General features: G+C 43.7%; 1 protein-coding gene across 1 annotated transcript in view; it reads right to left on the minus strand.

Moving 5' to 3' along the window:
- ZDHHC7 (zinc finger DHHC-type palmitoyltransferase 7) overlaps positions 1–12776 on the minus strand; it is a 45249-nt gene extending 32473 nt beyond the window's left edge. The window contains exon 1 of the mRNA XM_060787961.2: positions 12582–12776. The gene's annotated coding sequence lies outside the window, so the exon portion shown is untranslated. The remainder of the gene's footprint in view (positions 1–12581) is intronic.
- Positions 12777–21740: the final 8964 nt, after the last annotated feature.

Raw genomic sequence — 21740 nt, forward strand, 5'->3', positions numbered from 1 at the left:
ACTCCGGTGCAGAGAGTTCCACTGCTGAACGGCTCTCACAGTCAGGAAGTTCTTCCTCATGTTCAGGTGGAATCTCCTTTCATGTAGTTTGAAGCCATTGTTCCATTGTGTCCTAGTCTCCAGGGCAGCAGAAAACAAGCTTGCTCCCTCTTCCCTATGACTTCCTCTCACATATTTATACATGGCTATCATGTCTCCTCTCAGCCTTCTCTTCTGCAGGCTAAACATGGCCAGCTCTTTAAGCTGCTCCTCATAGGGCTTGTTCTCCAGACCCTTGGTCATTTTAGTCGCCCTCCTCGGGACACATTCCAGCTTGTTAATATCTACCTTCAATTGTGATGCCCAGAAATGGACACAGTATTCCAGGTGTGGTCCAACAAAGGCATGACTTCCCTGGATCTAGACACTATACTCCTATTGATGCAGGTCAAAATCCCATTGGCTTTTTTGCCGCTGCAACACATTGTTGGCTCATGTTTAAGTTGTTGTCCACGAGGACTCCAAGATCTTTTTCACACATACTGCTCTCTCGAGCCAGGCATTTTCCCCCATTCTGTCTCTTTGCATTTCATTTTTTCTACCTAAGTGGAGTATCTTGCATTTGTCACTGTTGAACTTCATGTTGTTAGTTTTGGCCAATCATTTCAGTAATCTGTTAAGATAGTTTTGGATCCTGCTCCTGTCTTCTGGAGTCTTGGCTCTCCCTCCCAATTTGGTGTCGTCTGCAAACTTGATGATCCTGCCTTCTAACCCTTCATCTAAGTCATTAATAAAGATGTTGAACAGGACCGGGCCCAGGACGGAACCCTGCTGATGGCACTTCGCTCGTCACTTCTTTTCCGGATGAAGAGGAAGCATTGGGGAGAATCACCCTCTGGGTTCGTTCGCTTAACCAATTACAGATCCACCTAACCATAGTTTTGCCCAGCCCACATTTGATTAGTTTTTTTGCCAGAAGGTCAAGGAGGACCTTGTTGAAGGCCTTACTGAAATCCAGGTACGCTACATCCACGGCATTCCCCGCATCTATCCAGCAAATTAGGAGGGAGAACTAATACTCCAGAGAACGGGGTCAGGATGCAAAAGGGTCTTAACAGAGTAGAGAGATGATTGGCCAAAACTAACACAATGAATTTCAACAAGGACAAATGTAAGATACTACACTTAGGCATAAAAATGAAATGCACAGAGACAACAGAGTCTCATGTGAGAAAGATATTGGGAGTCTTCGTGGAGAACAAGCTGAACAAGCTGAGCCAAGAGTGTGATGCTGCAGCTCAAAAAGCCAATGGGATTCTGGGCTGCACCCAAAGGAGTTGAGTGTCCAGATCGATGGAAGTCCTGGTGCCTCTCTATTCTGCTTTGGTAAGACCTCTTTAACTGGAATCACACTGTGTCCCATTCTGGGCCCCTCAGTTCAAAAGAGATATTGACTTTAAAATGAAAGGCAACTAAAAAGATCAAAGGAAGGCAACTAAAAGGATCAAAGGTCTGGAGACCATGAATAATCCCTACGAGGAACATCTTAAAGAACAGGGTCTGTTTAGCCTGCAGAAGAAAAGGTTGAGAGGAGACATGATGAGAGCCATGTTTAAATATGTGAATGGATGCCATAAGGAAGAGGGAGCAGGCTTCCTTTCTGCTGCCCTGGAAACCAGGACTCAATGGAGCCATGGGTTCAAATGACAGGAAATGAGATTCCACCCAAACATTATTAGAAAATACTTCCTGATGGTAGGAAGAGCTGTTCAGCAATGGAACTCTTGGCCTCGGAGTCTGCTGTACGCCCATTCTCTGGAGGGTTTTAAACAGATGGCCATCTGTGAGGGGTGCTTTGATTGTCCTTTCTCCCATTTGAGGGGGCTGGACTAGATGCCTCATGTGGTCTCTTCCCATTCTATGATTCTATGAAATATAACATCATCCCTCCATGTTTGAGGTTTTGGATTAATTTAATTATTCATGGATTGGATGATAAATGTTCTCTCTCAGAATCTCTAGGTCCTCCAGTTGCATTTTATGGTCAACTTCCTCCAATCATGTAGAATACCAAGAGATTTCAATGGAGAACATCTCTATAGGAATCTCTAGGTCCTCTACTGCAATGTTATGTTCAGCTTCCAGTGAAAGTCAACCAAAGAAGAATGCTGGAAGGCAAATACGTTCAAATACGTTCCTAGGGAGGTGTTATGTTGTGTTAGATAAAAAAAAATAGCAAGTGTTTTTTCTCCCACCCTGGACATCATTCCACAGAGATATATAAACTCCACTTGCCTAGTTTCCAACAGACCTGATAACCTCTGAAGGTGCCCGTCATAGATGTGGGTGAAACGTAAGAAGAGAATGCTTCTGGAACAGGGCCAGACAGCCCAGAAAACTCACAGCAACCCAGCAATATCTTTATTTGCAGTGTTTCGCTTTCACAAGGCACTATGCTCCTAATCCCAGTGAATATGGAAAGCCAAATGTACTTTATTCTCAAGCTCTGTGTTACACACAAGCTTAAAGGCAAATCAGGCATTGGCAGTTAGAGACAATATGAATTTTCCACAAAGCCAGGGTTCTCTAGCAGGCAAAAACTGGGTAAAAGTGTCAACGAGTTAAGAACTGAGTTGTCTAAACAAGCCACCCTTTCACTGAGCTGCTTTCAACATTAGCTATTGACACTCTTAACACTGCACACAGGTTTACCCATCAACAAATCTCTCCCTGTCCTCTCCAGTTTTTCACCTTTTTAAAATGCCTGTAATTCAGGGTTCAGTTTTGAGATAGCAGCGTATCCAATTGTGTCTTGATAGCTCTTAAAGTCAGGACGTAATTTCTTTTTGCTTTGCTTTACTTGCAAGCCACCTTGATGCCTCCCTGGGAGAAACCTGGAATCTAAAACAAGTAGACGTCAGCTTGAGACTTAGAAAAACCACTCCAAACCTGAAGAGACAACCCTGGACTAGGTGGACCAATCGATTAACTCAGTTAAGGTACTTCTGCACAGTTTTAAAGTGGCACAGAAGTACTTATACCAACACCTTTATAAAACATCAAAAAGAATGGCGAAGGAGTGTCTTGCTTCCAATACAGAGCTGGAAATCTCTGAATCAAAGTCTGCAGCTAATAGTTCATATTTAAACTTAACTGAACTTTCGCATTCAAAGATTCCCTCCTCTCCTAATAGAGTGCAACACATCGAGGGTCATCATGATTAAAATTCAGGCAGAATAACCTGTATCAACTAATCTATGCCCCAGAGAAAAAAAGTAGACTCTTCCTTTCTAATATGGCATGTGTATAAAAAAAAACCTTTTTGACCATTATTATTATTATTACTATTATTATTGTATTTTATTTTATATTTGATGGTACTCCGCCATCAACTCCTCTGGACTGGCCACGTTGTCCGGATGCCTGACCACTTTCTCCCAAAGCAGTTGCTCTACTCTGAACTCAAGAACGGAAAACTGAATGTTGGTGGGCAGGAAAAGAGATTTAAAGATGGGCTCAAAGCCAACCTTAAAAACTCTGGCATAGACACTGAGAACTGGGAAGCCCTGGCCCTTGAGCGCTCCAGGTGGAGGTCAGCTGTGACCAGTAGTGCTGTAGAATTTGAAGAGGCACAAATGGAGGGTGAAAGAGAGAAGCATGCCAAGAGGAAGGCGCGTCAAGCCAATCCCAACCGGTACCACCTTCCACCTGGAAACCAATGCTCTCACTGAAGGAGAAGATGTAGATCAAAAATAGGACTCCACAGTCACCTACGGACCCACCGCCAGGACACCAACCTTGGAGGACCATCATCCTCGGACTACGAGGGATTGCCTAAGTAAGTAAGTAATGATATTTATATACTGCTTTTATAATAGAATTATAGAATCAAAGAGTTGGAAGAGACCTCCTGAGCCATCCAGTCCAACCCCGTGCCAAAAAGCAGGAATATTGCATTCAAATCACCCCTGACAGATGGCCATCCAGCCTCTGTTTAAAAGCTTCCAAAGAAGGAGCCTCCACCACAGGAATCTCAGGAATCAAGATGCAAAATAGCTTACAATCTTAAAAACCTACCCCAACCCTGCTCTCATCTATACACATAATAAAAGTGAAAAGTGAAAATATGCATGTGTGTGTGGCTCGGATATCCACTTACACAGACAATCTCCTACCTCCACAAACAGGTAGAGTTCCCACCACGCAGGGGACACCAATGGCCCTCTCTCCAGTGACATTAGAGGTTATAGTGACAGCCGTGAACATGTCCAAGAGCCCTCCCAATGTCCTCCACAAACACAATCCTGCCCACCACCCAAGTGAAGGCTTTCATATGGGGACTATTTCATCCTAGATTTTATGTTACCTCCACCAGACACCCGGTGTTTTTGACTCCCTCCATTGGTGTGGAATTTGCATGACCCCACCCATTGCCTCTCCCATAACCCTTTCCTATTCTTTTCTATGGCACACAAGAAATAGAGGAATTGATCAGCAACTAAACATACTGGAGGGGTTTGGGGAGAATTCAACATGATTTATAGGAGTTGTAGGTACTGGCATGTATAGTTCATCTGCAATCTAAGAACTGCACTCTGAACTCCACCAACGATGGACCTGGAACCCTCATGACCAATAAATAAATACTGGAGGGATTTATAGGAATTGCAGTTAACCTACATCCAGACCACGCTATGATCCCAAACAACGATGGATCTGGACCAAACTTGGCACACATACCCGATATGCCCAAATTTGAATGTGGGTTTCGAGGGGAATTAAACTGGACATTTTGGAGTTATAGCTACTGGGATTTATAGTTAAGCAAAAAAATACAATTTCTATGCCGAAGAGTTGGCATTGTCCGTAGACACCTCCAAGGTCATGTGGCCAGAATGACTGCATAGAGCACCATTATCTTCCCACCAGACCAGTATCTATTCATCTACTCACTACCCATATTTGCATGTTTTCAAACTGCTAGGTTTGCATCTCCTTCTACGTCCCGCGTTGGAGTTTAAGATCTTCTGGGGGAGCCCTGCTCTCAGCTCCACCTCTATCACAAGTGAGGTTGGTGGGGACGAGGAGCAGGCCCTTCTCGGTGGTGGCCCCTCACCTGTGGAATTCACTCCCCGGGGAAATTAGGACATCGACATCCCTCTTGTCCTTTAGAAGGAAATTAAAAACATGGATCTGGGACCAGGCTTTTGGGTAATCTGGCAGATAGACAAAGGACAAGCGACGACTAGAATTGATGGATTTGACAATGTGGAATTGAATTTACGGACTCTGAGCTGAAATCGTTGAGCACTAGACTGATTTTATGGATTATGATGTATAATTGAATTTTTTAATTGTTTTAATTACTGCTTATATATTTTTTATTTTTATCTTATTGTTGTGCTGGCATCGAATTGTGCCTTTTGTAAGCCGCCCTGAGTCCCCCCTCGGAGGTTGGGAAGGACGGGGTAGAAGTGCAATAAATAAATAAATAAATAGGTTGCAGAAGCTGGGACTAACAGTGGGAGCTCACACCACTCCCCAGATATGAATCTGCGACCTTTTGGTAAGCAAGTTAACCAGCTCAGCAGTTTAACCCACTGCTCCAATTAAAAATAAATGGAAGACATATATAGAACAGACAGAAAGAGAAGCCAAAGTAAATATTGTACAGAAATTAAGATAATTGTGTGCATGGTTAAAGATATAGTGTCAATATGTGGTCAGAGGGAAGGATGATAGAAGGTCCATAGCAGGCATGGGTAAACTTGGGCCCTCCCTCCAGGTGTTTTGGACTTCAGCTCCCACCATTCCTAACAGCCTCAGGCCCCTTCCTTAAGCTTAAGTGGCTGAGGGGGGAAAGGAAGGGGCCTTGAGGCTTTTAGGAATGGTGAGAATTGAAGTCCAAAACAGAAGTCCATCCAATGGTTGGATGGCCATCTGTCAGGGGTGAATTGAATGCAATATTCCTGATTCTTGGCAGAGGGTTGGACTGGATGGTCCATGAGGTCTTTTCCAACTCTATGATTCTATGATTCAAGTTGGCCCATGCCTGGTCTGCACTATCAGCTTTGAGGGGAAACTATCTCCAATGATGGGAATGTTTTGCTGGAAGAATAGTCTCTCACGATGCTCAAAAGGGCTGAGATCTTATTTCTCAGTAAAAGCCCAAGGGCTTGAATTTTGGAAAACCTGTTTTTGGGACTACAATTCCCATGTCTCCCTACTTTTCTCAGCCACAAGGGGATTCTGGGAAGTTGTAGCTCCCCAAAAAACAACTTTTTCATACTCCGATCCGGGTCATGTATGAGCGTAAGCCCGAAGTACTTCCTCCACTCCTTGCCAAGTCCTTCTTTATTCCGCAATCTGTTTATAATCTCAACTGCTAGACTTAAAAAGAAAGATTATCTGGGGTTGGAGGCAGAGGAAAGGAGACTGAAAAACTCAGTCATGGGATGTGTTCTTTGTGTGCAGAAGGTTCGATTCCTGCCAAAAAGAAGGAGAAGAAATAATACAAATACAAAGCACAGATTGCGGAGCAGGAGGGGGAAAAATAAATCTCTCTCTGCCTCGTTTTCCAAAACTAGATGTGTTGTCGGAGCATCCTTCTGACTCAGTATAAAACAGCTTTGCGGATAATGTCTCTAAAAGCTCAGACTAATGAATTAAATCAATAACAATGTTCCTTCGCTTCTTCTCCGAAGCCAACACAGTCACCCTGGCCTTCAGTACAACTTTTCCTTGCAAAGGGAATTATTATGGTGGAGAAATAGGTGGAAAATAAACCCAATTGCTACAAATGAGCTGAAGCTTTTTCTCAGGTTGGTTCCTACAAACACAAGGGCTTTGGAACGATTCGCGGTTCTCATTTCAACATGAAAATACTCTGATTTAGTGCTTAAGAATTGGAAAGCTTCCCCCGCCCCCTCCAATTCAATATAGCAGTATCTCTATGGATTGGATAGAGAAACGTACCTTCCTGTTCAGCCAGTGTTTCTCAACCTGGGGGTCAGGATCCTGGGGGGGGGGGGGGGGGGGGGGCAGAAGAGTCGGCAAAGACCATCAGAAAACAGTATTTTCTGTTGGTCATGGGGCTTCTGTGTGGAAGATTTGGCCCAATTCCATCATTGGTGGAGTTCAGAATGCTCTTTGATTGTAGGTGAACTATAAATTCCTGCAACTATATCTCCCAAATGTTAAGGTCTATTTTCCCCAAACTCCACCAGTGTCCACATTTGGGCATATTGAGTATCTGTGCCAAGTTTGGTCCACATCCATCATTGTTGAGTGAACTACAACTGTGCTGGTACGGCTGTTTGCTTGCAGTCCAAGGTTTCAGGGATTCTGCAGAAAGGTGGCTTCCTCTGGTTGCAGTCGTAGGGCTAGTCACCTGTCCATCATCGTTAAGTTTTGGTTCTGCCCCTTGTTCAGGACAATTGGGAAGGGAAGGGAGCCATTTTTAGTTAGTCTCAGTAAGGAAAGCTAATTTAGAGGACGTGTACAAGCTTCTCCTGTACAAAAGCTTCAACCCTTAAGACTTTCCGGGGGAGAACAGTCTTAAGAGCATCCAAAGATTTCCAAAGATTTCCAGGAAAACGGTCCTAAAGCTTTGAGGAATTTCAGAGGGTAAACAGTTTGGAAGACCAAAGAACTCCAGCTGGAGAATCTACTGGCCTTACTGGTAGGTCCACTCGGTGCTTGAGACGCAGTTCGACCTGGTAGCGGAGCCCACATCAGTAAGGCTTAGATTACAGTCAGCCTGGGAGAAGTTAAAAAGGGATTTTCCTTAAAGTAAAGAAACAGTTATTGAAGACAATTGCCTGTCCCTCGTGGACAAGATTAGGAAGCCACCAGTTGCATAAAAGCCTGGAAGCATTTGTTTAACTTTATTGAAGACAAGAGAAATTTCTGTTCATTAATAAAGGACTTTGTTATACTTCACAAGCCATCTAAAGACCATTTGTGGTGGAAAATCCTTGAGAACTTCTCTTCGGGGGGCCCTGGCTTCCCACTGGGCTCAAGTTGCACGTCCTATTTTAAAGGCAATTCTTTACAGGCCCAGCATGTGACAGAACAACAGCTCCAAAACTCAAGTTCAATGCCCACTAAACCCTTCCAGTATTTTCTGTTGGTCATGGGAGTTCTGTGTCCCAAGGTTGATTCAATTCCATCGTTGGTGGAGTTCAGAATGCTCTTTGATTGTAGGTGAACTATAAATCTCAGCAACTACAATTATTTGTTTATTATGAACCATTGCAGAGATTAAAATCCTCCGGGGAGGCCCTGCTTTCCGTCCCGTCATTGTCACAGGTACGATTGGTGGGGACGAGAGACAGGGCCTTCTCGGTGATTGCTCCCCGGCTGAGAGATCACGTTGGCCCCCTCTCTCCTGTCTTTTAGGAGGATGGTAAAAACTTGGCTGTGGGACCAAGCTTTTGGGACAGGGCAATAAAGCAGCAATAGGAAAGATAACCAGGCCAATTAGATTTGATGTGGATGACTAGGACTGTTTTAAATTGATAAATGTTTTTAATGTTTATGTATGTATATAAGAATTTGCGTCCCGGCATTGAATGTTTGCCGTATATGTGCTGTGCTCCACCCTGAGTCCCCTTCGGGGTGAGAAGGGCGGAATATAAATGTTTTAAATAAATAAATAAATATTATTTATTTATTTATTTCATTTCTACCCCGCCCTTCTGCCCACAAAGGGGACTCAGGGCAGCCTCACATAAGCAGCAATGATGCTACAACATATATCATAAAAATTTCAATTAAACAACACCCAAATGACAAAACCAACAAGCCCCCCCAAAATCCCACCACTATTCAAATGTAGAAGTATCAGGAATTTGTACCATTGAATGAAAATATATTCTGCTGTGTCCAGGTTGGTTCATCAGGTGCTCTGCTATGGCTGATTTCTCTGGTTGAAGTAGACACAGCATTTTATTTGAGAACACAGAAATGCTGGACCACTCTCACAACCACCATGTCAGACTACACAGAGAAGCCATTGAAATCCACAAGCATGTGGACAATTTCAACAGAAAGGAGGAAACCATGAAAATGAACAAAATCTGGCTACCAGTATTAAAAAATTCTAAAATTACAACAGCAAAACAACAAAGAGGAAACAAACAAGGCCATCTAATCACCTCTCAACAAAAGTTTGCTCCAGGCACTGCCAGGCAATCAAATGCTAATCAAGGTGGTCAGTTGAAACATTCACACCTAGCTCCAGCAGAGAAGAGTCCTTTGTCTCACCCTGGTCATTCCACAGATTATATAAACCCTTTTGCCTAGTTCCAACAGACCTCACTATCTCTGAGGATGCTTGCCAAAGTGCAGGCGAAACGTCAGGAGAGAATGCCTCCAGACCATGGCCATACAGCCTGAAAAAACCTACAACAACCCATTATGCTAACCTTCTTCAATGTAAATGTGCTTACGTATCATTCCAATAATAATAAAGTTATAAATGTAATAATAACAATAAATTTAGTGAGTAATTTAGTGCAATCTGGTAATGGAACATAGGAATGGAACAATGGACGACGAACCTGGACTACGCTTGGACTACGCTTGGATGATGAGAAGATTGGGTACGGTTGTTTTTTGTAATAATTGTGCATTGTAATTGCTTATTGGTAATTTATGGATAATGTGTTAAGTTAATTGTTATATGTTGTATGGAACCACTGCTGTTTCTACTGTTTTTACTGTTTGTGAACCGCCGTGAGTCGCCTTCGGGCTTGAGATACAGCGGTATATAAGCAAAGTAAATAAATAAATAATAAATAATAATAAATAGAGTAAAATAATAAATGTAATAATAATAATAATAATAATAATAATAATAATAATAATAGAGTAGGATTTAAAGATCGAAATGCAAAGACTCTGGCATAAGCCAGTAAAGGTGGTCCCAGTGATGATTGGCACACTGGGTGCAGTGCCTAAAGACCTTGGCCTGCACTTAAACACAATCGGCGCTGAAGATTACCATCTGCCAGATGCAAAAGGCCACCCTACTGGGATCTGCACGTATTATTTGCCGATACATCACACAGTCCTAGACACTTGGGAAGTGTCCGACATGTGATCTAATACAACAGCCAGCAGAGTGATCTTGTCTGCTGTGGACTCATCTTGTTGTGTTTCAAATAATAATAATAGAGTAAAATGATAACTATAGTAATAATAAATAGAGTAAATTAATAATAATAATAATAATAATAATAATAGAGTAAACAATAAATAACCTTGACTCGAGTATAAGCCGAGGGGCACTTTTTCAGCCTAAAAAAATGGCTGAAAAACTAGGCTTATACTTGAATATATACAGTATTTGAGGAAGGAGTCAGCAAAGTGTTACAGCTTGAGAATTCAGACTAGCACTCTGGATACCCGAGTTCAAGTTCTTTTTCGGTCATAGAAACCTATTGGGTGACCTTGGGCAAGCCACACACCCTCAGCTTCAGATAGATAGAAACAGTAATGATTTCAGAGATATTCACAGACCTATTGTATCTCCCTGTTGTGTATTGTTTACACAACAGCCCTAAAAGGTAGCTCTGGTGAAGTAGTCACAACAACACCCCCTTCCATGTCAAGAAACCACAAATCCCATCATGGGATTTGTATTTTCACAAAGTCTTGAGTCTCTTCCTATTGTATCTCCCCGATTATGGTTTGCCGAACAGCCTTGCAAGATAGCTCTGGTTAAATAATACACACACATCCCATCATGAGAGATGTGGTTTTGCAAGGTCTTGAGCCTCCTCCTATTATAGCTCCCTGCAACACAACAGCCCTGCAAAGTAGCTCAGCACAGGCCCCTCCATGACAGGAAACTACAAATCCCATCATGGAAGTTTCGAAAGATCCTGAACCTCTTCCTATTGTTTCTCCCTCCCTGTCTATGGTTTATGACAACAGCACTGCAAGGTGGCTCAGCAAACAAGCCTCCAAGACAGGAAACTACAAATCCCATCATGGAAGTTGTAGTTTCGAAAGATCCTGAGCCTCTTCCTATTGTTTCTCCCTCCCTGACTATGGTTTATGACAACAGCACTGCAAGGTAGCTCAGCACACAAGCCTCCATGACAGGAAACTACAAATCCCATCATGGAAGTTGTAGTTTCGAAAGATCCTGAGCCTCTTCCTATTGTTTCTCCCTCTCTGTCTATGGTTTATGACAATAGCACTGCAAGGTAGCTCAGCAAACAAGCCTCCATGACAGGAAACTACAAATCCCATCATGGAAGTTGTAGTTTCGAAAGATCCTGAGCCTCTTCCTATTGTTTCTCCCTCTCTGTCTATGGTTTATGACAACGGCACTGCAAGGTGGCTCAACAAACAAGCCTCCAAGACAGGAAACTACAAATCCCATCATGGAAGTTGTAGTTTTGAAAGATCCTGAGCCTCTTCCTATTGTTTCTCCCTCCCTGTCTATGGTTTATGACAACAGCACTGCAAGGTGGCTCAGCAAACAAGCCTCCATGACAGGAAACTACAAATCCCATCATGGAAGTTGAAGTTTCGAAAGATCCTGAGCCTCTTCCTATTGTTTCTCCCTCCCTGTCTATGGTTTATGACAACAGCACTGCAAGGTAGCTCAGCAAACAAGCCTCCATGACAGGAAACTACAAATCCCATCATGGAAGTTGTAGTTTCGAAAGATCCTGAGCCTCTTCCTATTGTTTCTCCCTCCCTGTCTATGGTTTATGACAACAGCACTGCAAGGTAGCTCAGCAAACAAGCCTCCATGACAGGAAAGTACAAATCCCATCATGAGAGTTGTAGCTCCGTAAAGTCCTGAGATAGGAAGAATCTCAGGTGTGCAGGGCTGGTGTGCACAACAGCCCTGCAAAGTAGTTCTGCTTAAACAGTCACAAAAACAATACACTCCTCCATGAAAGGAAACTACAAATCTCCTCCTTGGAGTTGTAGTTTCACAAGATCTTGAGCCTCTTCCTATTGCATCTCCCTCCCTGTCTATGGTTTACACAACAGCCCTCAAAGGTAGCTCAGCACACAAGCATCCATGACAGGAAACTACAAATCCCATCATGGGAGTTGTAGCTTCGTAAGATCCTGCGATTCTTCCTCTTGTATCTCCCTGTCTATGGTGTGCACAAAATCCCTGCAAGGTGGTTCTGCTTAAACAGTCACAAAAACAATACACCCCTCCATGATAGGAAACTACAAATCCCTTCCTTGGAGTTGTAGTTTCACAGGATCTTGAGCCTCTTCCTATTGCATCTCCCTGTCTATGGTTTATACAACAGCCCTGCAAGGTAGTTCTGGTTAAGTAGTCACATCAACTACCTTCCCAAAGACAGGAAACTACAAATCCCATTCTGTTGGGAGTGGTTGTTTTCGCATGACACCCACCCAATGCAGTGCAGTTCCCTACCAGCTGCCTTGATAGGGAGGGGGCGGGGCGTGGCCTCGAGTGGGCGGCGCCAACCATTTCCCCTGCATTGGGAACGAGAGTTCCAAGAGGGCGGGGCCTGGGGGTGGGCGGGGCTTAGGGGCGACAAAGGGGCGTGGCAGAATAAGGCCCCTCCCCTTCCCCTTCCCCCTCAGCGGCTCACCTCGCTTCAGGCTTTTCGGGGCGGTGGGCCCGGAGGTCCATCCTGGGTGCGGAGGAGGGGCCTACCGGAACGAAGGACGGAGGCAGGCAGGCCGGCTGGCCGGCCTCGCAGGCCCTTGTTGCTGCCGTCGCCGCTACCGTCGTGAGGGAGCTCGAGGAAGGTCGCCTCGACAGCACTGCGCATGCGCGACGGCTGAGGCCTTGCCCTCCCGTAGGGCGGGAGGGGGCGGGGCCTACGCTCAAGGGTCGCGCATGCGTCGTACGGCGGCAACGCCAAAGAGGCTCGGGAAAAGCCTGATCAAAAACTAAGGCATCCGAGCGAATTACAAGTGGAGAGGGGAAATGATATATTTCATATTACATGTAATATTTATAATAAGATTACAGTATAGTGGTATAGTACAATATAATAATATATTATGTAGTACAATATAATATAGAATACAAGATAATATTTAGTACTCCTGCGCCAACTGCGACCGTACCTCGCAAAGGCTGATCTGACCGGGGTGGTCCATGCCTTGGTCACCTCTATACTGGACTACTGTAATACACTCTACGTGGGGCTGCCCTTGAAAACGGTTCAGAAATTCCAACTGGTCCAATGGTCGGCAGCCAGGTTGTTAACTGGCGCTCCTTACAGAGAGAGGTCAACCCTCCTGTTCAAGGAGCTCCACTGGCTGCCATTCATCTTCCAGTCCCAATTCGAGGTGCAGGTGCTCACCTACAAAGCCCTAAACGGTTTGGGACCTGCCTACCTGCGTGACCGCATCTACGTATATGAACCCACATGTTCCCTTCGGTCATCTGGAGAGGCCTTGCTCACGATCCCACCTTCAAGCGTGTTTGGTGGGGACGAGGGACAGGGCCTTCTCTGTGGTGGCCCCCCGACTCTGGAACTCTCTCCCCAAGGACATCAGACAAGCCCCAACGTTGGCAGTCTTTAGGAGGAGCCTGAAGACCTGGCTGTTCCAGTGTGCCTTTCCAGAATAGGAACTCCTGGCATCATGTCCCAAATGCACTTTGTTAGATATTTAGGATTGTCTGCACATTGCACTTACCTCCAAAAACCTCTACATATCACCAGTCAAGTCCAGCACTTTTTAAATTTTGTCCATTACATTTGGCCCGGCCTTAAATGCGTCATGGTGTCATTGTTTTTAGTGTTTTATTGTTTTGCTTGATGTTTTATTATTTGCTTTATGAGTTTTATTGTTGTATTTGTATGCTGTTGTTTTGTTGATGGCCTTGGCCTTTGTAAGCCGCATCGAGTCCTTCGGGAGATTTTAGCAGGGTACAAATAAAGTTAATAATAATAATAATAATAATAATACAATATAATAATGTATTGCTGTGCTAATAATTCAATATATTGTATTTACAATATTTTTATATAAGTCGCTCTGAGTCCCCTATTATATATAATATTATGTAAATATGTTGTTGTTGTTCATTCGTTCAGTCGTCTCCAACTCTTCGTGACCTCATGGACCAGCCCACGCCAGAGCTCCCTGTCGGCCGTTACCACCCCCAGCTCCCTCAAGGTCAGTCCAGTCACTTCAAGGATGCCATCCATCCATCTTGCCCTTGGTCGGCCCCTCTTCCTTTTGCCTTCCACTTTCCCCAGCATAATTGTCTTCTCTAGGCTTTGCTGTCTCCTCATGATGTGGCCAAAGTACTTCAACTTTGTCTCTAGTATCCTTCCCTCCAGTGAGCAGTCGGGCTTTATTTCCTGGAGGATGGACTGGTTGGATCTTCTCGCAGTCCAAGGCACTCTCAGCACTTTCCTCCAACACCACAGCTCAAAAGCATCGATCTTCCTTCGCTCAGCCTTCCCTAAGGTCCAGCTCTCACATCCGTAGGTGACTACAGGGAATACCATGGCTTTGACTATGCGGATCTTTGTTGCCAGTCTGATGTCTCTACTCTTCACTATTTTATTGGGACTGGACATTGCTCTCCTCCCAAGAAGTAAGCGTCTTCTGATTTCCTGGCTACAGTCTGCATCTGCAGTAATCTTTGCACCTAGAAATACAAAGTCTGTCACGGCCTCCACGGTTTCTCCCTCTATTATATCTAATATAAACATATAATATTTATATATTAAATAATATTTCTATAAATAAGTATAGTATTTGTTAGAATGTTTTCCCCTCCTTCGTTCCCGCAAGTTAGGTTAAAACAGAAAGCACAGACGTTTCCTATATTGTATTATTATTATTATTATTAGTAGTAGTATTATATTGTATTGCATTATATTATCAATATTATATGTGTATAATATATTATATTATTAGCACAGCACATCAGTAATATATTAATATTATAATATATTATATTTATTTATTTGTCGCGTCAGGGCAACCAGACAATTATATTACATTTCTAACAGAACAAAGCAAATAAACAGACAAAATACAAAATTTGTGAGTTTGGTAGTTGATTAAATGTCCTTTGACCAGTATCTGGCCACTTGGAGTGCTTCTGGTGTTGCTGCAAGAAGGTCCTCCCTTGTGCATGTGGCAGGGCTCAGGTTGCATTGCAGCAGGTGGTCAGTGGTTTGCTCCTCTCCGCACTCGCATGTCGAGGACTCCACTTTGTATCCTCATTTCTTTAGGTTGGCTCTGCATCTCGTGGTGCCAGAGCGCAGTCTGTTCAGTGCCTTCCAATTCGCCCAGTCTTCTGTGTGCCCAGAGGAGAGTCTCTCATTGGGTATCAGCCATTGGTTGAGGTTCTGGGTTTGAGCCTGCCACTTTTGGACTCTCGCTTGCTGAGGTGTTCCAGTGAGTGTCTCTGTAGATCTTAGAAAACTATTTCTAGATTTAAGTTGTTGACGTGCTGGATGATATCCAAACAAGGGATGAGCTGGAGATGTCTCTGCCTCGGTCCTTTCACTATTGGTTGCTACTTCCCGGCAGATTTCAAGTGGTGCAATACCGGCTAAGCAGTGTAATTTCTCCAGTGGTGTAGGGCGCAGACACCCCGTGATAATGCGCCACAGAAGTGACCAGCATATATTATATTAATATATAAGCATTATATTAATATATCTAGATTATTTTATATAATATATATACATTATATATTTACATTATATAATATTTTTATTATTGTATTTACATTATATTATATATTTACATTTTATATGGAAATCTGGAGGGTACAAGGACTTACAGCCCCCCAAGGTGGTCAAATATTAACTGGAAGTAATGTTTGAAGGCGTCATTTGGGTCTCCCTTTAAGTTGTGATACCCTCCTGCTTAGTGCGCCTGCGCATTGTGAACCCTTTTTTACTCCTATGCTCCCATTGCTTTCTGTTTGCAGGATTTGCAGTTGCTTGCATGCATATAGTTGGTATTTGCACCTCCGGGTTCAATGGGCTTTTCAGGGTCAGGCTTTCCAAACTAATTTTTGCAAATGAATAATAGTAACTGCTGTGCCCCTATGCATGTGCAGAATGCTTTATACCCATTTGCATCTGAAACCACAGTTTAGGGAATGGAGGCAAGAAGACTTGTCAAATATTTATTTATTATTTATTTACTTCATTTATATACCGCTTTTCTCAGCCCTCGAGCGACTCAAAGCGGTTAACAATAGCAAAAATTCAGTGCTTGACATCATAATACCCCCAAGCCTCTTAAAATGCAAATTTTAAAGCACATTTTACACTTGGAAGCATATGTTTTAGCTTTGGATGGAGAAGGTGGACTGCATTCTGTTTGTTGATCTTGCCCAAATGATAAGTTTGGGCATTTTGAAAGGTTCAGGATGACCTCTAGTGGCTGGAAGCAAGGCTTGAGTTCTTCATTTGCATTCCTCATTAATATTTAATGGCTTTTAACTGTGATTTTTTTTAAAACTCTATATTTAATCTTGTTTTAACGTTTGCACATTTGTATATTTTTAAATGTGTGCTAATGCTTTTATGTTAAGCCGCTTTAGAGTTTCCTTTGGGAGAGAGAAAGCGGGGCATACAACAATATAATAATAATTATAGATACATAGCCGCTTTGAGTCTCCTGCAAGACTGATAAAGCAAGGTTAGAAATAAATATAATAATATTAATTTACTCCCAGAACTGAAATCAAAAGGTCATGAATGGACAGAAAGGGTCCTCAAGGCTCTGTCTTCACTGTAGAATTAATGTAGTTTGACACCACTTGAACTACTATGGCTCAATACTATGGGATCCTGGGAGTTGTAGTTTGCTGAGACACCAGCAGTCTTAGAGGAGGCTAAAGACCCAGTGGCACCATGGGTTAAACTGCTGAGCTGCTAAACTTGTTGACCGAAAGGTTGAAGGTTTGAATGTGGCGAGTGGCATGAGCTTCCACTGTCAGCCCCAGCTTCTGCCAAACCCAGCAGTTTGAAAACATGCAAATGTGAGTAGATCAATAGGCACCGCTTGGGCAGGAAGGTAACGAGGCTCCATGAAGTCATGCCGGTCACATGACCTTGGAGGTGTCTACAGACAACGCAGGCTCTTTGGCTTTAAAATGGAGATGAACAACACCCCCCAGAGTGGGACACAACTGGACTTAATGTCCGGGGAAAACCTTTACCTTTAAAGATCTATTGAAACTACAATTCCTAGGATTTTATAGCATTGAGCTACAGCAGCTAAAGTTTCAAACTGCAGTCATTCTATGGCATAGAATACACACACACACACATATCCACACACATAGTATGTTTCCCAAAGGGCATTTCATGTTAATGGCAGATGTCAGTCAAACAGTCAATCAATCAACCTTTATTGTGGTCCAAAGATCCAATTTACTCAGCAGAAAAAAATGCACAGCGCCCTCCAGTTTTGTAATGGCCTTTGAACCATTTTTGTTATGGATTGGGTGGCTGTCTTGGTGTTAAAAACTTTCATACCCGATGGTATATACCGACCCCTTTTGATAATGCTAAAACATAGAATGGCTGATCTGCTAACTTGTGTTTTCAGGGAAATAGAAGACATGTGAGTGGACCAGGACAGGGTGTGATGGAAAAACAGCCCCAGATATTGAAAACTGTTCTAAGGTATGCCCATCGAGAGAACATTGGCAGAGGGATTTTTTTCTCAAAATTCATAATTTTAGATTTCCCATAATTGATTTTTAGGTCATTCTGTGAGCAGTAATAGCAGATGTGCCAAATGTTCCCTTGCCCTCTCCGAATATTTGCTCTGGACCCTTTCCAGTCAGGTTTCCGCCCTGGCCATAGGACGGAGACAGTCCTGGTTGCCATTACAGATGAACTTCGTCGCCAGTCTGATAGCAGCGGATCAGCGCTACTGGTACTTCTCGACCTTACCGCAGCGTTTGACACCGTTGACTACGATCTAATGATTCACTGTCTTGCCATGTCCGGAGTTCGTGGTTAGGCCCTCAATTGGTTCGACTCATTTCTCCGAAACCGGACCCAATGCGTGGAGTATATGGATCAAGTCTCTGAAAGATCTCCCCTCCTATGTGGGGTACCCCAAGGTGCAATTCTCTCCCCTCTTCTCTTCAACATCTATGTTAGACCCCTTGCTAGCTTGGCTCGGAGTTTCAGCCTAGACTGCTATCAATATGCAGACGACACCCAACTCCTTCTGCGTTTGGAGCCTGGAGCAACGTCAATACCAGACAATTTCACCTTATGTCTGGAGGCTCTGTCGAACTGGCTACGTGCTAGTAGACTGAAGGTGAACCCGGCGAAGACTGAGATTCTCTGGCATGGCCGCTCGATTGGTCTGACCCATTTGCTACCCACCTTCGATGGTGCTGCCCTATCTCCTTCGCCTACCGTTAAGAGCTTGGGTGTCGTTTTGAATTTGCAGCTGACAATGGAAGCTCAGGTCGCTGCTGCCAGCAAACAGGCCTTTTTCCATCTACGACAAGCGAGGCAATTGGCACCCTACCTATCTGATGAGGCTTTGGCAACAGTCATCAATGCCACGGTCACATCTAGGCTGGACTATTGCAACGCCCTGTATGTTGGCCTTCCAATGTCTACGACCCGAAACATCCATATTGTTCAGAATGCGGCAGTCAGGTTGCTCACAAGAACACTCATGAAATGCCATATAACACCAGTGTTGCGGCATTTGCATTGGCTTCCAACTGATTACTATGGTCTATATAAGATGCTAGTTCTGACCTTTAAAATTCTTTACGGCCAGGTCCATCGTACCTTAGGGACTGTCTCTCATTCTCCCATCATCGGAGATCGCAACGACCATCCCAACGTCTTACTTTATATACTGGGTCCTAGAGAGGTGCACTTGGAAAGGACAAGACGCAGAGCTTTTTCTATTTCTGCCCCTGCCTTGTGGAATTCCTTGCCGCCCTATATGAGAGCCATTCGTGAATTAGGGCCTTTTACCCTAGCACTTAAGACCTGGCATTTTACTAGAGCATTTGATCTATGTTAATTTGGCATGGCACCCAGTGTGCCGATCACCAGTTGGACCACCTCTACTAGTTTATGCCAGAGCATTACTGTTATGATCTTTATTTATACCCAACTTTTTATCTCGATAAGGAGATCGATTTGTCCATCATCCATGTGCACACCTTTTGTGGCTTGTCTCTGCCACTGTGCCTCATCCTGCCAGAAGGTGGCACTGTTTCATAACATTGAGAAGACCTGCCAAGAAGTTCAAAGCTCATAAGTTGGGTGAGATATTAGGCATGTGCAATCCATGGTTCTAAAGTACTTACAAAACTAAAGTTCTGGTGGTGAAAACTAGGGGGCGCTGGTGCTTTGCTTCTACAGTGTTGCTAAAGTTCTGGTGGTGAAACTTTCAGAACTCTAACACAACTTTCAAAATTTTATTATAAGTGGCAGTTCCTAATAGGTTCTGTCATAAAAAATCACCAATAATGAAATAATAATGAAATTTTGAAAGTTTTGTTAGAGTTCTGAAATTTTCACCACCAGAACTTTAGCAACACTATAGAAGCACAGCACCAGCGCCCCCTAGTTTTCACAACCAGAACTTTAGTTTTGTAAGTACTTTAGAGCCATTTAGAACCATGGATTGCATGCCTATGAGATACCTGGACATTACTGATGATCCAACAATGGCTTGAACACTATTAATGAAGTTTTCCTCTAGTCTTCCTAGGAACAACAACTATTTTCGTTATTCTGCTATATCCTTTTGCAGAACTTTTTGCTCAAGGTTCACCTTCCTCCTTTCAATCAAAACAAATTTATTTATTTATTTATTTATTTTGAACAATTCTACCCTGCCCTTCTCAACCCCTAGAGGGACTCAGGGCGGCTTACAATTGGCAATAATTTAATGGTGCATCATAAAATACAGAATACAGAATAACAAATATAACAGTTAACATGAACATTAATAAATAAAGATTCAAACAGTATACTTACACTCTGATTAGCTATTGCCTGTATGGTGGCTGTTTAGCTAGCCATCTACTAATGAATACTCCGCTTAACTTATCCAAATCCTCTTCCATGCCATAGTCAAACATTATCAATTGTCCTTTAACCTGATTGCCCGAAGACCTGGTTCCACAGCCACGTTTTAACCTTTTTTCTAAAGGTGAGGAGGGATGTCGATGACCTAATTTCCCCGGGGAGCAAATTCCACAGGCGGGGGGCCACCACCGAGAAGGACCTGTCCCTCATCCCCGCTAAGCGTGTTTGAGACAAAGGTGGAACCGAGAGCAGGGCCTCTCCAGATGATCTTAAGCTCCGAGGTAGGACGTAGAAGGAGATACGTTCGGACAGGTACGCTGGACCTGTATAGGGTTGGTATTCCATAACAAACATGTTATGGAATACCAGAAGACTATGTAACATGGATAAAGTTACTATACAATAATGCAACAAGTGTGGTCTGCTGCCCTGCAGAGATCTGACCCCCACTTCAGCATCACTGTTGGAATACATCAGGGATCAGCACTCTCACCATTCCTATTCATACTCTGCATGATCTGCAGCAGATCTGCAGACTATACATCCCTGGACATTCCTATATGCAGATGACATAGCACTCAGCCACCCAAAATGCACAGACCCCCAACAAGAGTTGCAGGCAAGGAATGAGAGACTCAGTGAAAATGGACTTCAACTGAACATACCCAGAACAGTATCTGGAATATGGCCTTCAAACTGGAAAAATAATCCAAATTAATGGACAAGCACTAAAGGCCACCCGGTTTAAATACCTAAGGTCACTAGATGGCAACGCAATGCGGTCACGAATAAATGCAGCCTGGTTGAAATGGTGGCAAACTACTGGCCTTCTGTGTGACTAAAAAATGCCTGAACAGCTCAAGGCTAAGATCTACACTGCAGTTGTTTGCCCAGTAGTCCTCCCTCTATGGGGCAGAGTGCTGGCCAGCAAGAAAGAAACCCGAACAACCTCTGGACACAATGGAAATGAAAATCCTGAGATGGACACTAGGCTTGGCATGTCTTGACCGTGTGTGCAACAATGGCATCCATCAAAGACTAGGAATAAAAGCAATCAGCAAGAAAATGGATGAAGCAAGTCTACGGTGGTCTGGCCATGTCGTGAGAAGAGAACCAGCATCAGGAACACAAACAGCACTACATTTGGAAATTGCAGGACGGCAACCACATGAACAACAGCCAAAGAAAAGTTGGATGGAAACCATCAACAAAGACATGTGTGCTGCCAACCTGAGACCTGAGGAGACCCAAAACAAAGCCCTGTGGAAACAATAGTCACTGCTCATCCCTCCATTGGGAAAACAGCTTAGAAAGAAGATGGTTGGTTGGTTGGATGGATGGATGGATGGATACTACAGCACTACATTTGGAAATTGCAGGACGGCAACCAAATGAACAATGGCCAAAGAAAAGATGGATGGACACCATCAACAAAGGCATGTGTGCTGCCAACCTGAGGCCTTTGTTGTTGTTCATTCGTTCAGTCATCTCCGACTCTTCATGACCTCATGGACCAGCCCACGCCAGAGCTCCCTGTCGGCCGTCACCACCCCCAGCTCCTTCAAGGTCAGTCCAGTCACTTCAAGGATGCCATCCATCCATCTTGCCCTTGGTTGGCCCCTCTTCCTTTTACCTTCTACTTTCCCCAGCATAATTGTCTTCTGTAGGCTTTGCTGTCTCCTAATGATGTGGCCAAAGTACTTCAACTTTCTCTCTAGTATCCTTCCCTCC

The sequence above is a fragment of the Anolis sagrei genome, chromosome 8 (assembly GCF_037176765.1).
Source record: "Anolis sagrei isolate rAnoSag1 chromosome 8, rAnoSag1.mat, whole genome shotgun sequence".
In the NCBI taxonomy this organism is placed as follows: domain Eukaryota; kingdom Metazoa; phylum Chordata; class Lepidosauria; order Squamata; family Dactyloidae; genus Anolis; species Anolis sagrei.